The following is a 16,125-nucleotide window of genomic DNA, read 5'->3' as shown; positions in this document are numbered from 1 at the left end:
AGGAAGTGAAGAAATGACAGATAGATTCATCATCAAGAAGATTCTAAGAGCCTTGGATGGAAAATATGATACCGTGTGCACATTGATCCAAATGATGCCCAATTACAAAGATCTCAAGCCAACGGAGGTGATTGGAAGAATTGTTGCTCATGAGATGTCACTTAAGGATAAAGAGGAACTTCACAACAAATCAAGTGGTGCCTACAAAGCCTCATGTGAAGCCCCTACATCATCAAGTGAGAAACAAAACTTCAACGAAGAATTGAGCTTAATGGTGAAGAACTTCAACAAGTTCTACAAGAGTAGAAGCAAAGATAGAAGCTTCAAGTCAAGGTCCTACAATGACAAAAGATCTTCTAGTCGAGAGCGAAACCGCTACAATTGTGGAAGACCCGGACACTATTCCAATGAGTGTACGGCTCCCTACAAGAGAAGAGAAGATTCTCCAAAAAGAAGAAGCAAAGAATCACCACCAAGAGAGAGAAGGAGTAGAGATGATCGTTATGAACGAGGATACTCACGGAGAAGCAAGGATTCGGAAAGGAAGGAAAAAATCATCAAGGAGCTACACAAAACAAAGACATCAAGCTCATGTTGGTGAATGGGTATCCGGCTCCGACTCTGACAGCCACTCCGAGAGAAGTTATCACTCCGACTCCGAAGATACTCAAGATGAAGGTGTTGCCGGTCTAGCACTTGTGTCAACCAACTCCTACGACATATTTGACTCACCAAATGAAGGAATTGGAAGATGCTTCATGGCCAAAGGTCCTAAGGTAACACACCCCGAGTATGTTGATTTTAATAGTGATGAAGATGACTTGCTAGGTGATGATGATTTGTTTGTTGACAACTCTAGTGATGAATACTATGGTGAAATGTCAATTAATCATCCTAATCAAGATAAAACGAATGACAATGATAAGGAGAAGATTGAGGCTCTAACTAAAGAACTAAACACTCTTAAGTTAGCTCATGAAACTATCTTCGAAGATCATCGAGAACTTTTAAGAGCTCATGAGAAATTACGCTTTGAAAAGCTCAATCTTGAGCAAGAGCATGAGTTTTTAAAAGCAATCAATGATGATCTCCGCAAGAAAAGTTCTTCTTACATTGCCAAGCGTTTACTCTTATCCACTTACATGCCTCAAGTCAAGTCTAGTAACAAGAACAAGAAAGATTCTTCCTCTAGTAGTAACAATGATCATGCTAAATCCAATATTGTTGCCTCTAGTAGTTCTCTTGATTCCACTAATGATTCTCTTAGCCAAGTTACACTTGAGCAAGAAAATAGCTTATTGAAGGGAATTATAGAGAAAGGAGTGTACAAAAGCCTTGCCGGGAGTAAGCAATTCGAGGAAATTGTGCGCAAGCAAGGAATGCACCGGAAGAATCAAGGTGTTGGTTTTGAACGAAAGTTCAATGCCAATGGAGTTGAGTGGGAAGAAGATCAATACCCCAAGACAAAGTTTGTTCCTGAACAAGAGAAGTATGATACTTCCTTCAAGGGGACACAAGCTCAAGATGATCTTCCACCACAAGACTGCAAGCAAAAAGGCAAGGACAAGCTTCAAGAGGAAATTGATGCATTTGAAGAAGCTCCTAAGACCTTAGTCAAGTGGATTCCCAAGACCACGTCAAGTTCCACTTCATCAAGTACGACTACAACTCCAAGGATTCCCATCAAGATGGTGTGGATCCAAAAGAAGAAGAACTAGAGAGTTCTTGAGGGTGACTCCGCCAACATACTTCACTCTTATCATTTTGGCAAGGACAAGTGCAATCAACTTCCACATCTTGCACTAGTTCAAGGAGTCACAAACCCTCTTGTTGGTAAGACAAGGGACAAGGTAATCTAAAAGTTTTCATGGACATCATCTGGTGTGTGCATCACTCTATGTCTATGGATATCCTTGTTTGTTCCTTGTGGGACTAACCCATGTAGGTATTGAAAGTGCAATTCACTCAAATGGATAGCTCCAAGTGATCTACATCAACATTGAGCTTCCACATCTTCAACATCTACATGAAGTCATCATCGACAAAACCCAAGGTTAGTTCATCCCTCTTAGGGGGATATCACATCTAGGGGGAGCTTTACTCTAAGACTTGAGCTAAAGCAACTCTAAAGATGTGAACACAACAATGCTTTATGAAAAAGTGGTAACCCCACTTGAGCTTAAACGATGAGTATGACCTATGATCAAGTGTTCTCACTTGACTCCTAAGTCAATATACTCATATATAGATGACCTAGTCATCGCAAATTGCTTGATAGATGCTAGAATTGGTTGTGCATGCTTTGTCACATATTTCATTTGCCATCTTATTGTGTGAGCATGCTGGCTGCATATTTTACTCATTCGAGGACATCTACTTGTTGTTTTGGTTGTTTGGTTTTATTTCCTTTTGCCAAGTGGATGGACAAGAATGCCTAAGAACCTCCTCTAGCTATCTATGCTTTTCTCATCTCAAACTCTATTCATGCTGCATCACAAAATTTGATTAAGTCATATTCGAACCACTCTGTGTGAGGAGCGCTCGGAGTCCCAGATTCGTCATAGACTTAAACTTCCAAAACCTCTTTGTGATTCTCGGTCTGACCGATTCCCTACTTTCGGTCCTACCGAGATCATTAAGTTGATCTAGGTTTTCAATCTCGGTGCAACCGATTTGAACCATTCGGTCACACCGAGTTGCAACAACTGTATACAGTTTTGCATCTCGGTGCCACCGAGTTGTTCCACTCGGTCACACCGATAGGGTCGGGCTATATATAGTCACGGGAAAAATTTGGAAATTTCTCCGAACCCCTTCGCCCGCGCGATAGCCTGCTCTGCCAACTTGGTCTCCGGATCGTCTCCTTGCCGCCAGCCGCCTCCAGTCGCTGGTCTCCATCGCCGTCAATGGGAATTCTACCCCGCCGTTGCCGCCGTAGTGAGTCTCCGCCAAACTAGGGTATGGACTCGATCTTTGTGCTATTCTCCAATCCGATTCCTAGCACATTGTGATCATCATGATTCTTGTCACGTTTGATAAACTCCTATCCAGTCAATGAACCCGTAGATTAGGTTTAATTCGAAAATTTTAGGGTTAGGTTTCCACCGAAACCATCTCGGACCCACCGAGTTGAAAAACTCGGTCCCACCGATTTGGCTTATGCCATTGCACAAGTGAGACTCGGTCTGACCGAGAATTACTTATCGGTGTGACCGATTTTGGAACTCTGTGAAACCCTAGCAGTCTCGGTGCCACCGAACTGTGACTCGGTCTGACCGAGTTCACTAGTTTAGGTTCCAAAACTGCTTCGGTATCACCGAGTTTAGAAATTGGTAGATCCGAGATGCTTTCAGTGGGAAACTAAAACTAAGTTTTTGAATTATTTTTTTGCAAAAATCTCTGCATTTTGTGATGCTCATCCACTCTATCTCATCTATAACCTATTCACAGGGTCAGCAGTCAGAGTTTGCATCATGTCAGACCAAAGTGATAGCCAGAACTTGTTAGAGCAGCAGGTGCAGATGAGTGAGGGCACTAGTCCCTCAAGTTCCTCAGATGATGGCAGCAGGAGCATCCCGAGCAATTTGCCTAAAGCTGCCACAAGACAGAGAAAGAAGAGAACCTCAGATTCAGAAGATGAGGATTATGTGGCAGAAGAGGAAGCAACTTCCAAGAGAGTTGAGCCAGCACAGGGCATAAAACCAGGGATGAAGATCAAAAGGCCAGCTGGCAGGCAGCCAATGTCAAAGGCCAGAGCTTCAACTGAGAAGCCCACTCCCATTGAGCCAATTGCTGCTGAAGGCAAGAAGAGGAAAGAAAGGGTGAAGAAAACTGTAGCCAGAGTGCTTGGCAAAGCTTCCATCATGGAAGATGAGGAGGAAGAAGAAGAGGTAGCTGCACCAGCACCAAAGGCACCCAAGCTGATGGGTGATGCCATAAGATCAGGGGCAGCTGCTTCCAAGGCCGAGCCAGCTCCAAAGCCAAAGCCAAAGAGAAATACAAGAAGCATCTCAGCTACTGAAAAGAACAAGGCCCCAGTGCCTGAAGCTGCAGAAGAAGAGGAAGAGAATGTTCTTAGAAAGCTCAAGCCCAAGATCCCAGACCACAACGATGCTCATCCTGTGGCTGAGGATATGAAACTCAGGAGAGATTCAGGGCTCCGGAAGTGGAGAGAAGCAGACCCGTATGCTTCAAGGAGAAGGACTGTAGTTGACTACAGGTTTCACACCAAGGAGCAGCAAGATTTCTATGAGACAGTGCTGCTAGACAAGAAGCCCATTGTCTGTGACATGAGATGGGTCGATTGGCAATACATCAAGGACAACGAAGAGTACTACCCTGGAGTGCAGGACAGCTTCAAGGCGTGTGGAGTAGAGGACTTTGTTGGGCAGAAGCTCATAAAGTGGAACGAGGAACTCATCATGCAGTTCTACTCCACAGCTCATTTTTATCCAGATGGTAGGATAATTTGGATGTCACAGGCTACGAGGTACCAGTCTACAGTGGCTGAATGGGCTTAGCTGATTAATGCCCCAGAGGAGCAAGCAGATGACCTGGACGTTTATGCCAAGAAGAAGATGGACCACAACTCCATGTCCAACATGTACAAGGAGATTCCAAATGAAGCACTTGACACTTTCAAGTTTGGCTCAGTACATTATCTTCTCTCAGGGCTGCCCACTATCAACTGGATACTGAGGCACACCTTACTGCCCAAGTCTGGAGATCACAAGATGATCAGAGGCCATGCAATCAATTTACTTCATATCTTTGACGTGCCACAGAAATTCAAAGTCATGAGCCTTATGATAGAAACAATCAAGAGGACAGCAGCAGACCAGAAGAGGAGTTGTGGGTATGCTCCACAGATTCAGGAGCTCATCAACTCCAAGATGGGCACGGGCATATATTTATTGGACAAGGAACACCTACCCATTCGTCCGGACTTTGAAGATAACCAAGTGGTCATGACTGAGAATGAGCCATCATCTTCCCAAGCACAAGCCAAGAAGGAGAAGGCTAGAAAGGAGAAAGCTGCCAAGATGCCTACTCAAGAGGAGGCATCTGAATATTTCCTGAAAACCAAACAAGAGCAGCTTGGTTACCTTATTGCATCCACCCTGCGGATTGAGAAAGGACTAGCCACCCTAACTCAGAACCAGGCAAGCCTAGAGAGGATCGTCGAACAAAGGTTCTATGACTTGGACATCAAGGTGACTGAGATTCAGACGGCAGTAGAGCAGCTCCAGGATGACATGCACGAGAGGAGAGGCAAGACTACCACTGATGCTTTTGCCAGAGTGCCACGAGGTCCGAGGTCGTCTGCAGTGCCAGTTGCTGACACCAGAGCCACAACTTCTGCACCAGCCACAGCCTCAGTTCCACCAGCTCCAGCGTCTACTTCAGCCTCGACTCTGACCATGTCTACAGAAGGCTTCGTCCTTGGAGTGCTCCGGACTCCACCACCACCTGAAGATCAAGCCTGAGTGTCGACTTAGCACTATGCATTTTCTAGGAACTTTTTGGTAACTTGTTGCCAAAGGGGGAGAAAATGTATAGATCATAGGCTTCGAGAGAGAGTGTTGCTTTTTATTCTCTCTTGTTTTATTTGGTGGTTTTTCGAACTTCATTTGCTTTTGTGTGAGATACTATGTCATTATCCGTGAGACATCGATGATCATGTGTTTGATCATAAGCTACACTTAATGTTTGCTTAATATTATCATCCTATCTATCTTATGTGATCACTCACTATTCTTGGAGATGAGTGCATGTAATTCATTCTTATCATTTTAAGCACTCCACCAAGATGTATGTGACATGGAAGAGTAACCCATGACTCTAACTCTTTGTGCATTTGCAGTCCAAAGCAAATTTTAAATATGCACAAATTTAGGGGGAGCTCTTACTTGTCACATACTTCTCAAAGCGACGATATATTTCATGCTTATTATCATTTGTTGAAGCTTTGATCTATATGTTGTCATCAATTACCAAAAAGGGGGAGATTGAAAGTGCAACTATCCCTATGTGGTTTTGGTAATTCATAACAACATATAGCTCATTGAGCTAATGCTATTCCAAGATGATTATTTCAGGAAAGCTCAATGATTGGCATGGCATGGATGTGAAAGTGGAACCCTCAAAATGCTAAGGACAAAGGATTGGCTCAAGCTCAAAAGCTCAAGACTCTTCATTTTATATTTTAGTGATCCAAGATCACATTGAGTCTTTAGGAAAAGCCAATACTATCAAGGAGGGATGAGGTGTTGCTTAATGAGCCTCTTGCTTCATGTGCTTAGTGATATGCTCCAAAATCCTCAACCACTTTCCCATATCCACAAATGACCTAAACCCTAAGCCAAACTCGGTCCTACCGATTCTATCTATCCGGCGCCACCGAGTTTCACTTGTCATAAGCCACTGCCAAACCCTAGCAATTCGGTCCTACTGATTGGGATCTCAGTCCCACCGAGATGGGGTTGCAAACTCTCTGTTTCCCTTTCGTAACTTTTCGGTCTCACCGAAAGAGCGGATCGGTCCCACCGAGATTGCAATGTAAACTCTCTATTTCCTTTTGTAACGTTTCGGTCTCACCGAAAGAGCAAATTGGTCCCACCGAGTTTACCTGACCAACTCTCTGGTTGGCTTATTACCAAACTCGGTCTCACCGAGTTTGTGTAATCGGTCTCACCGAGATTACGTTATGCCCAAACCCTAACAGAATCAGTCCTACCGAGTTGCATGTCAGTCCCACCGAAAATCTCTAACGGTCACTAGGTTTACATTTTCGGTCTGACCGAGTTTGTTGATTCGGTCCCACCGAGATTGGTAGATTGTGTGTAACAGTTGAATTTTGTGTGGAGGCTATATATACCCCCTCCACCCCATCTTCATTAGAAGAGAGAGCCATCAGAACACATACACAATTCCAACTCATATGTTCTGAGAGAGAACCACCTACTCATGTGTTGAGACCAAGATATTCCATTCCTACCATATGAATCTTGATCTCTAGCCTTCCCCAAGTTGCTTTCCACTCAAACCCTCTTTCCACTAGATCCAAATCCTATGAGAGAGAGTTGAGTGTTGGGGAGACTATCATTTGAAGCACAAGAGCAAGGAGTTCATCATCAACACACCATTTGTTACTTCTTGGAGAGTGGTGTCTCCTAGATTGGCTAGGTGTCACTTGGGAGCCTCCGACAAGATTGTGGAGTTGAACCAAGGAGTTTGTAAGGGCAAGGAGATCGCCTACTTCGTGAAGATCTACCGCTAGTGAGGCAAGTCCTTCGTGGGCGATGTCCATGGTGGGATAGACAAGGTTGCTAGTTCGTGGACCCTTCGTGGGTGGGGCCCTTCGTGGACTCGCGCAACCGTTACCCTTCGTGGGTTGAAGTCTCCATCAACGAGGATGTAGGATAGCGCCACCTATCCGAACCACGGGAAAAACATCCATGTCTCCAATTGCGTTTGAATTCTCCAAACCCTTTCCTTTACATTCTTGCAAGTTGCATGCTTTACTTTCCGCTGCCAATATACTCTTTGCATGCTTGCTTGAATTGTGTGATGATTGCTTGACTTGTCCTAAAATAGCTAAAATCTGCCAAGAACTAAAATTGGGAAAAGGTTAAGTTTTTATTTGGTCAAGTAGTCTAATCACCCCCCCTCTAGACCTACTTTCGATCCTACAGTATGACAACTGGCAGGAGCCATAGGAGTTGTCTTAATTTATTTATGACATGCGTGTCAACATAAATGTCATGTAATTACTTTACTTTATTGCTAAAGCGTTAGCCATAGTAGTAGAAGTAATAGATGATGAGACAACTTCAAGAAGACACGATGATGGAGATCATGATGATGGAGATCATGGTGTCATGCCGGTGACAACGATGATCATGGAGCCCCGAAGATGGAGATCAAAAGGAGCAAAATGATATAGGCCATATCATGTCACTATTTGATTGCATGTGATGTTTATCATGTTTTACATCTTATTTGCTTAGAACGACGGTAGCTTAAATAAGATGATCCCTTGTAATAATTTCAAGAAAGTGTTCCCCCTAACTGTGCATCGTTGCGAAGGTTCGTTGTTTCGAAGCACCACGTGATGATCGGGTGTGATAGATTCTAACGTTCGAATACAATGGGTGTAAGCCAGATTTACACACGCAATACACTTAGGTTGACTTGACGAGCCTAGCATGTACAGAGATGGCCTCGGAACACGGAAGACCGAAAGGTCGAGCATGAGTCGTATAGAAGATACGATCAACATGAAGATGTTCGCCGATGTTGACTAGTCCGTCTCACGTGATGATCGGACACGGCCTAGTTGACTCGGATCATGTTTCACTTAGATGACTAGAGGGATGTCTATCTAAGTGGGAGTTCATTAAATAATTTGATTAGATGAACTTAATTATCATGAACATAGTCTAAATTGTCTTTGCAAATATGTTGTAGATAAATAGCTCACGTTGTAGCTCCCTGTTTCAATATGTTCCTAGAGAAAGATTAAGTTGAAAGATATTGTAAGCAATTATGCGGACTAGGTCCGTAGTCCGAGGAGTGTCCTCACTACTACATAGAAGGCTTACGTCTTTGATGCACCGCTCGATGTGCAAACCCCTACAACGTCGTCTGTGGATGTTGTGAACACCTGACAGACACATCCTGATGACTACTTGATAGTTTAGTGCACCATACTTTACGGCTTAGAATCGGGATTCCAATGATGTTTTGAACGCCATAAGACATATGAGATGTTCCAAGAGCTGAAATTGGGATTTCAGGTTCATGCCCGTGTTGAGAGGTGTGAGACCTCTGACAAGTTCTTTAGCCAACAAGATGGAGGAGAATAGCTCAACTAGTGAGCATGTGCTCAGAATGTCTGGGTGCTACAATCACTTAAATCAAGCGGGAGTTAAACTTACAGATAAGATAGTGATTGATAGAGTTCTCTAGCCACTATCACTAAGCTACTAGATCTTCGTGATGAACTTTGACATGCAAGGGATGGAGTTGATCCCGGAGCTATTCGCGGTGCTTAAGACCGCAACAGGTAGAAATCAAGAAGGAGCATCAAGTGTTGATGGTTTAACAAGACCACTGGTTTCAAGAAGGGCAAGGGCTAGAAGGGAAACTTCATATGGATGGCAAACCAGTTGCCGCTCAAGTGAAGGAACCCAAGGTTGAACCCAAACCCGAGACTAAGTGCTTCTATTGTAAAGGGAACGGTCACTGGTAGCGGAATTACCCCAAATGCATGGTAGATAAGAAGGCTGGCAACTTCAACAAAATTTATATGTGTCATTAATGTGTACCTCACTAGTACTCCTGGTAGCACCTGGGTATTGGATACCAGTTCAGTTACTATTATTGGTGACTTGAAGTAAAAGCTACGGACTAAACGGAGACTGGCTGAGGGCGAGGTGACAATGTGTGTTGGAAGTGTTTCCAAAGTTGATGAGATCACCATCGCACACTCCATCTGCCTTCGGGATTAGTATTGAACCTAGATAAATGTTATCAGGTGTCTACGTTGAGCATGAATATGATTAGATCATGTTCATTGCAATACGGTCATTCATTTTAAGTTAGAGAATAATGGTTATTCTGTTTACATGAATGATACCTTTCATGGTCATGCACCCTATGTGAATGGTTCATTGAATCTCGGTCGTGGTGATACACATGTTCACGCCAAAAGATGTAGAGTTAATAATGATAGTACCACTTTCTTGTGACACTGCCGCTTAGGTCATATTGGCGTAAGATGCATGAAGAAACTCCATATCGATGGATGTTTGGAGTCACTTGATTTTGAATCGCTTGACACATGCAAGCCATGCCTCATGGGCAGGATGACTAAGACCCCGTTTTCAGGTACAATGAAACGGGCAAGTGACTTGTTGGAAATCATACATGCTGATGCATGTGATCCAATGAGAATTGAAGCGTGCGGTGGATATCGCTATTTTCTCATCTTCACTGACAATTTGAGTAGATATAGGTATATTTACTTAATGAAGCACAAGTCTGAAACGTTTGAAAAATTCAAGCGATTTCAGAGTGAAGTTAAGAATCATCATAACAAAAAGATCATGTTCCTACGATCTGATCAAAAGGGGATTTTCTGAGTTATGAGTTTGGCAATCACTTAAGACATTGTGGAATTGTTTCACAGTTGAAGCGACCTAGAACACCACAGGGTAATGGTGTGTCCGGACGTCGTAACCGAACCTTATGAGATATGGTGCGATCTATGATGTCTCTTACCGATCTACCGTTTTCATTTTGAGGTTATGCGTTAGAGACAGCTGCATTCACTTTAGATAGGACACCATCTAAGTCCGTTAAGACGACATCGTATGAACATTGGTTTGGCAAGAAACCAAAGTTGTCATTTCTTAATGTTTGGGGCTGCGATGCTTAAGGCTTCAGCCGGAGAAGCTCGAACCCAAAGCGGACAAACACATCTTCATAGGATACCCAAAGGTGACAGTTGGGTATACCTTCTATCTCAGATCCGAGGGCAAATTGTTTGTCGCTAAGAACGGGTCCTTTCTCGAGAAGGAGTTTCTCTCAAAAGAATTGAATGGGAGGAAGATAGAACTTGATGAGGTTGTCGAACCTTTATTTCAACCAGAGAATGATGCAACACAGAAAGATGTTTTCTGTGGCACCTACGTCTGTTGAATAGGAAGTTAATGATAGTGATCATGAAGCTTCGGATCAAGTTGCTATCGAACCTCATAGGTTGACAAGGATATGTACTACTCCTAAGTGGTACGGTAATCCTGTCTTAGATATCATGTTGTTAGACAACAATGAACCTACGAGCTATAGAGAAGCGATGGTGGGCCTGTATTCCGACAAATGGTTAGAAGCCATGAAATCCGAGATAGGATCCATATATCAAAACAAAGTATGGACTTTGGTGGACTTGCCCGATGATCGACAAGCCATTGAGATAAATGGATCTTTAAGAAGAAGACGGACGTGGGCGGTAATGTTACTGTCTATGAAGCTCTACTTGTGGGAAAGAGTCTTTTCACAAGTTCAAGGAGTTGACTACGATGAGAATTTCTCACCCGTAGCGATGCTTAAGTCCGTCGGAATCATGTTAGCATTAGCTGTATTTTTCGATTATGAAATCTTACAGATGGATGTCAAAACAAGTTTTCTTACCAAGTTTTCGTAAGAAAAGTTGTATGTGATATAATAAAAGGTTTTGTCGATCCTAAGGATGCTAAAAGGTATGCTGGCTCCACCAATCATTCTATGGACTAGAGCAAGCATATTGGAATCGGAATATATGCTTTGATGGAGTGATCAAAGCTTTTAGGTTTATACAATGTTTGCTAGAAACTTGTATTTACAAGAAAGTGAGTGGGAGCACTACAACATTTCTGATAAGTATATGTGGATGACATATTGTTGATTCGAAATAATGTAGAATTTCTGGAAAGCATAAACGGTTGTTTGAAGAGTGATTTTCAAAGGAAGACCTGGATAAAGCTGCTTACATATTGGGCATCAAGATCTATAGAGATAGATCAAGACGCCTGATGATACTTTCAAAGAACACACACCTTGACATGTTTTTGAAGGAGTTCAAAATAGATCAGTCAAAGAAGGGGTTCTTACCTGAGTTGTAAGGTGTGAAGTTGAGTAAGACTCAAAGGTTGACCACGGCAGAAGAAAGAGGAAGGACGAAGGTCGTCCCCTATGCTCTTGTCATAGGCTCTATACGGTATGCCATGCTAAGTACCGCACCTGATGTGTGCCTTGCCACATGTCTGGCGAGAAGGTACAAAGGTGATCTAGGACTGGATCACCAGATAGCAGTCAAAATTATCCTTAGAGGAATAAGGAAATGTTTCTCGGTTATGGAGGTTATAAAGAGTTCGACATAAAGAGTTACGTCGATGCAAGCTTAACACCTATCCAGATCGCTCTGAGTAGAGATACCGGATACGTACAATGGAGCAATAATTTGGAATAGATCCAAGTGGAACGTGGTAGCAGCATCTATGATATAAAGTTTTGCGAAATACATAGGGATCTGAATATGGCAAGACCCGTTGACTACAACCTCTCTCACAAGCATAACATTATCAAACCCAGAACTGTTTGAGTGTTTATCACATAGTGATGTGAACTAGATCAATGAGTCTAGTAGACTCTTGGATGTTGGTCACATGGCGATGTGACCTGTGAGTGTTAATCACATGGCGATGTGAACTAGATTATTGACTCTAGTGCAAGTGGGAGACTGTTGGAAATATGCCCTAGAGGCAATAATAAATTGGTTATTATTATATTTCCTTGTTCATGATAATCGTTTATTATCCATGCTAGAATTGTATTGATAGGAACCTCAGATACATGTGTGGATACATAGACAACACCATGTCCCTAGTAAGCCTCTAGTTGACTAGCTCGTTGATCAATAAATGGTTACGGTTTCCTGACCATGGACATTGGATGTCGTTGATAACGGGATCACATCATTAGGAGAATGATGTGATGGACAAGACCCAATCCTAAGCCTAGCACAAAGATCGTGTAGTTCGTATGCTAAAGCTTTTCTAATGTCAAGTATCATTTCCTTAGACCATGAGATTGTGCAACTCCCGGATACCGTAGGAGTGCTTTGGGTGTGCCAAACGTCACAACATAACTGGGTGGCTATAAAGGTTCACTACAGGTATCTCCGAAAGTGTCTGTTGGGTTGGCATGAATCGAGACTGGGATTTGTCACTCCATGTAAACGGAGAGGTATCTCTGGGCCCACTCGGTAGGACATCATCATAATGTGCACAATGTGACCAAGGCGTTGATCATGGGATGATGTGTTACGGAACGAGTAAAGAGACTTTCCAGTAACGAGATTGAACAAGGTATCGGGATACCGACGATCGAATCTTGGGCAAGTACGATACCACTGGACAAAGGGAATTGTATACGGGATTGATTGAATCCTCGACATCGTGGTTCATCCGATGAGATCATCGTGGAACATGTGGGAGCCAACATGGGTATCCAGATCCCGCTGTTGGTTATTGGCCGGAGAGTTGTCTCGGTCATGTCTGCATGGTTCCCGAACCCGTAGGGTCTACACACTTAAGGTTCGGTGACGCTAGAGTTGTTATGGGAAATAGTATGTGGTTACCGAAGGTTGTTCGGAGTCCCGGATGAGATCTCGGACATGACGAGGAGCTCCGGAATGGTCCAGAGGTGAAGATCAGTATATTGGACGAAGGGTATTGGAGTTCGGAAGTGTTCCGGGGGTATCAGGCTATGGCCAGCATGACCGAAAGGTGTTTCGGGAGCCCCGGCAAGTGTGGGAGGGCCTCATGGGCCAAAGGGGAAGGGGCAAACCAGCCCACTAAGGGGTGGTGCGCCCCCCACACCCTTTCTCACATTACTTGGGGGGTTGGGGCGCCTCCACCTGGCTTGGGAGGCAAGCCTCCACCTGCTTGGCTTGGGGGGCAAGTCTCCCTAGGATTTTCCCTAGGGAGATCCAATCTGCCTAGCCGCCGCCCCCTAGGGGAAACCCTAGGGCGCCTCCCCCTCTCCCCTTGCCCCTATATATAGTGGAGGGGTGGGAGGGCAGCCGTGACCTCTTCCCTGGCGCAGCCCTCCCTCGTCCTACACCTCCTCCTCCTCCATAGTGCTTGGCGAAGCCCTGCTGGAGAACCACAAGCTCCATTGCCACCATGCCGTCGTGCTGCTGGAGTTCTCCCTCAACTTCTCCTCTCCCCTTGTTGGATCAAGAAGGAGGAGACGTCCCCGGGCTGTACGTGTGTTGAACACGGAGGCGTCATCCGTTCGGCGCTAGATCGGAATCAACCGCGATCTGAAACGCTGCGAGTACGACTCCTTCATCCGCGTTCTTGCAACGCTTCCGCTTAGCGATCTACAAGGGTATGTAGATGCACTCTCCTTCCCCTCGTTGCTAGATTACTCCATAGATTGATCTTGGTGATGCGTAGAAAATTTTAAATTTCTGCTATGATCCCCAACACCTTGGGGCACAGGTTTAGTCCGGTGTGCTGATCTCTCTATTAAGCCTAGGTTGGGAAAGTGTGTTCGGCCGGAGTTAATCGAGTGTGGTGGGTAAGTTGGTGCACCCCTGCAAGGAACAAAACATCTATTGATAGCATGTCCTACGATAACGGACACTTGGAGTTGTATCCCGATCGATACAACTAGAACTGGATACTTGAGGTGATGACTGGACAGTATGGCTCTGGGATTGCTTTCTCGTAGGGAGTCAAGGAAGAGTGTCTGGGCAAGGTTGATAACACTACTACTACTTTACTTTATGCTAGTCTGCACTCTTCTAATGCTGTAAGATTGATGAAGATACTGAAGATGCTAGTCTTTGACAGGACTAGGCTCTCCCTCTATTCTGGCATTCTGCAGTTCAGTCCACAGATACAACCCATTTCATTGATACTGATGCATATGTAGTGTAGATCCTTGCTTGCGAGTACTTTGGATGAGTACTCACGGTTGCTTTGCTACCCTCTTTTCTCCCTTCTTTCTTCTTTCCGGTTGTTGCAACCAGATGGTGGATCCTAGGAGACAGATGCCACCCAATCGACTACTACTACCCGATGGAGCCTACTACTACGTGGAGGCCACCAAAGACCAGGAGTAGTTAGGAGGTCCCAGGCAGGAGGCCTTGCCTTTTCGATCGATGTTGCTTTTGTGCTAGCCTTCTTGACGCATCCTTGTTTAACTTATGTCTGTACTCAGATATTGTTGCTTCCACTGACTCTTGTGTATTCGAGCTGATGTATTTGAGTCCTTGAGGCCCCTGGCTTGTAATATAAAGCTTGTATTATTTTAATTTGTGTCTAGAGTTGTGTTGTGATATCTTCCCGTGAGTCCCTGATCTTGATCATACACATTTGCGTGTATGATTAGTGTAGGATTGAATCGGGGGCGTTACAAGTTGGTATTAGAGCCGACTTCCTGTAGGACTCCCCCTTCCACACTCCTTGGCCGAAGTTGAGTCTAGTCATTGAAAAACTTTTACTAACATGGCTGTGTGGCTTACGTGCCCACGTCGCCATTGGGTGGTGTTAGGATCTTTTATTCCTCGTATATACTCTGGGATTCTGATCTCTCTTTTATTCGGGTCAAATGATTTTGCTAAAATCTAACTTTAGGTTCTAGAAAATACTTTCTCCCGGAGAGCCCCTTCAGTCCAGATGATCGCTTGTTGCACGATTCTGAAGACACTCTCCGATGTTCTCTCGAGACGTGTACTCATTGCTTTTGCAATTCCCTTCTATCAATAAACCCCTATGGATGACCACGTACACTTGTCATTCATACAATCATTCCTCCGTTGATCTTGTTATTACAAGATACCCTAAAATACTTTGGATATTACGAGAACCCTTTGTGCATGCTGCCTTGCAACTCCTTTTCCGCATGGATACATGTATGAATAATTCCTCACACTTACCCAGGATTCGTTCATCCCTAGTTGTTCATGCATTTCACAAATGTCTTCAAAATGCTATTCAATCTTCTGAAAATCCGCAACAACCTGTTGCACTGGAAAGTTTTACCTGCTTGCATTATGGTTAATTCCATATTTCTAGTAATCTCCGTCGACATCGTGTGTCACTATAGTTTTGAGTCCCTTGATCCAATATGTTTTGAATGCTCACAATCCTCAATCATATCCTAGCATTCATCCTTCCGACTCAGACATCACTCCAAACACGAGCTTGTTCTTGGCAAATCAAACCTTGATTGATTGTCGATCTGTATCGATTCAACTCAATTATCTTTTGATTAGTTCCTATGCTTCAGATCTTCTGATTTGAAAGTTGTAGTTCATTTGTATTCAAGCTTTGAATTTATCTGAGTTATATCTATAATCTGATGCCTTTGCATTCTTTCTTCTTCTGGTTGAGTATCGATACTCACATCAGATCCTTTATGGACCGACATATCCTTGGTTGGATTATTATCCGACAATGTCCTTCATATCCATTGACCTTGTGAGGTCTTCTCTGACACATATTGCCTTTGGTAAATTGCATTCTCTGCTTTGTCAACCATGCTCTACCTTCCGAGCTTGTGTCATTT

The sequence above is a fragment of the Triticum dicoccoides genome, chromosome 5A (genome assembly GCF_002162155.2).
Source record: "Triticum dicoccoides isolate Atlit2015 ecotype Zavitan chromosome 5A, WEW_v2.0, whole genome shotgun sequence".
Classification (NCBI taxonomy): domain Eukaryota; kingdom Viridiplantae; phylum Streptophyta; class Magnoliopsida; order Poales; family Poaceae; genus Triticum; species Triticum dicoccoides.
This window is presented reverse-complemented; position numbering follows the sequence as displayed.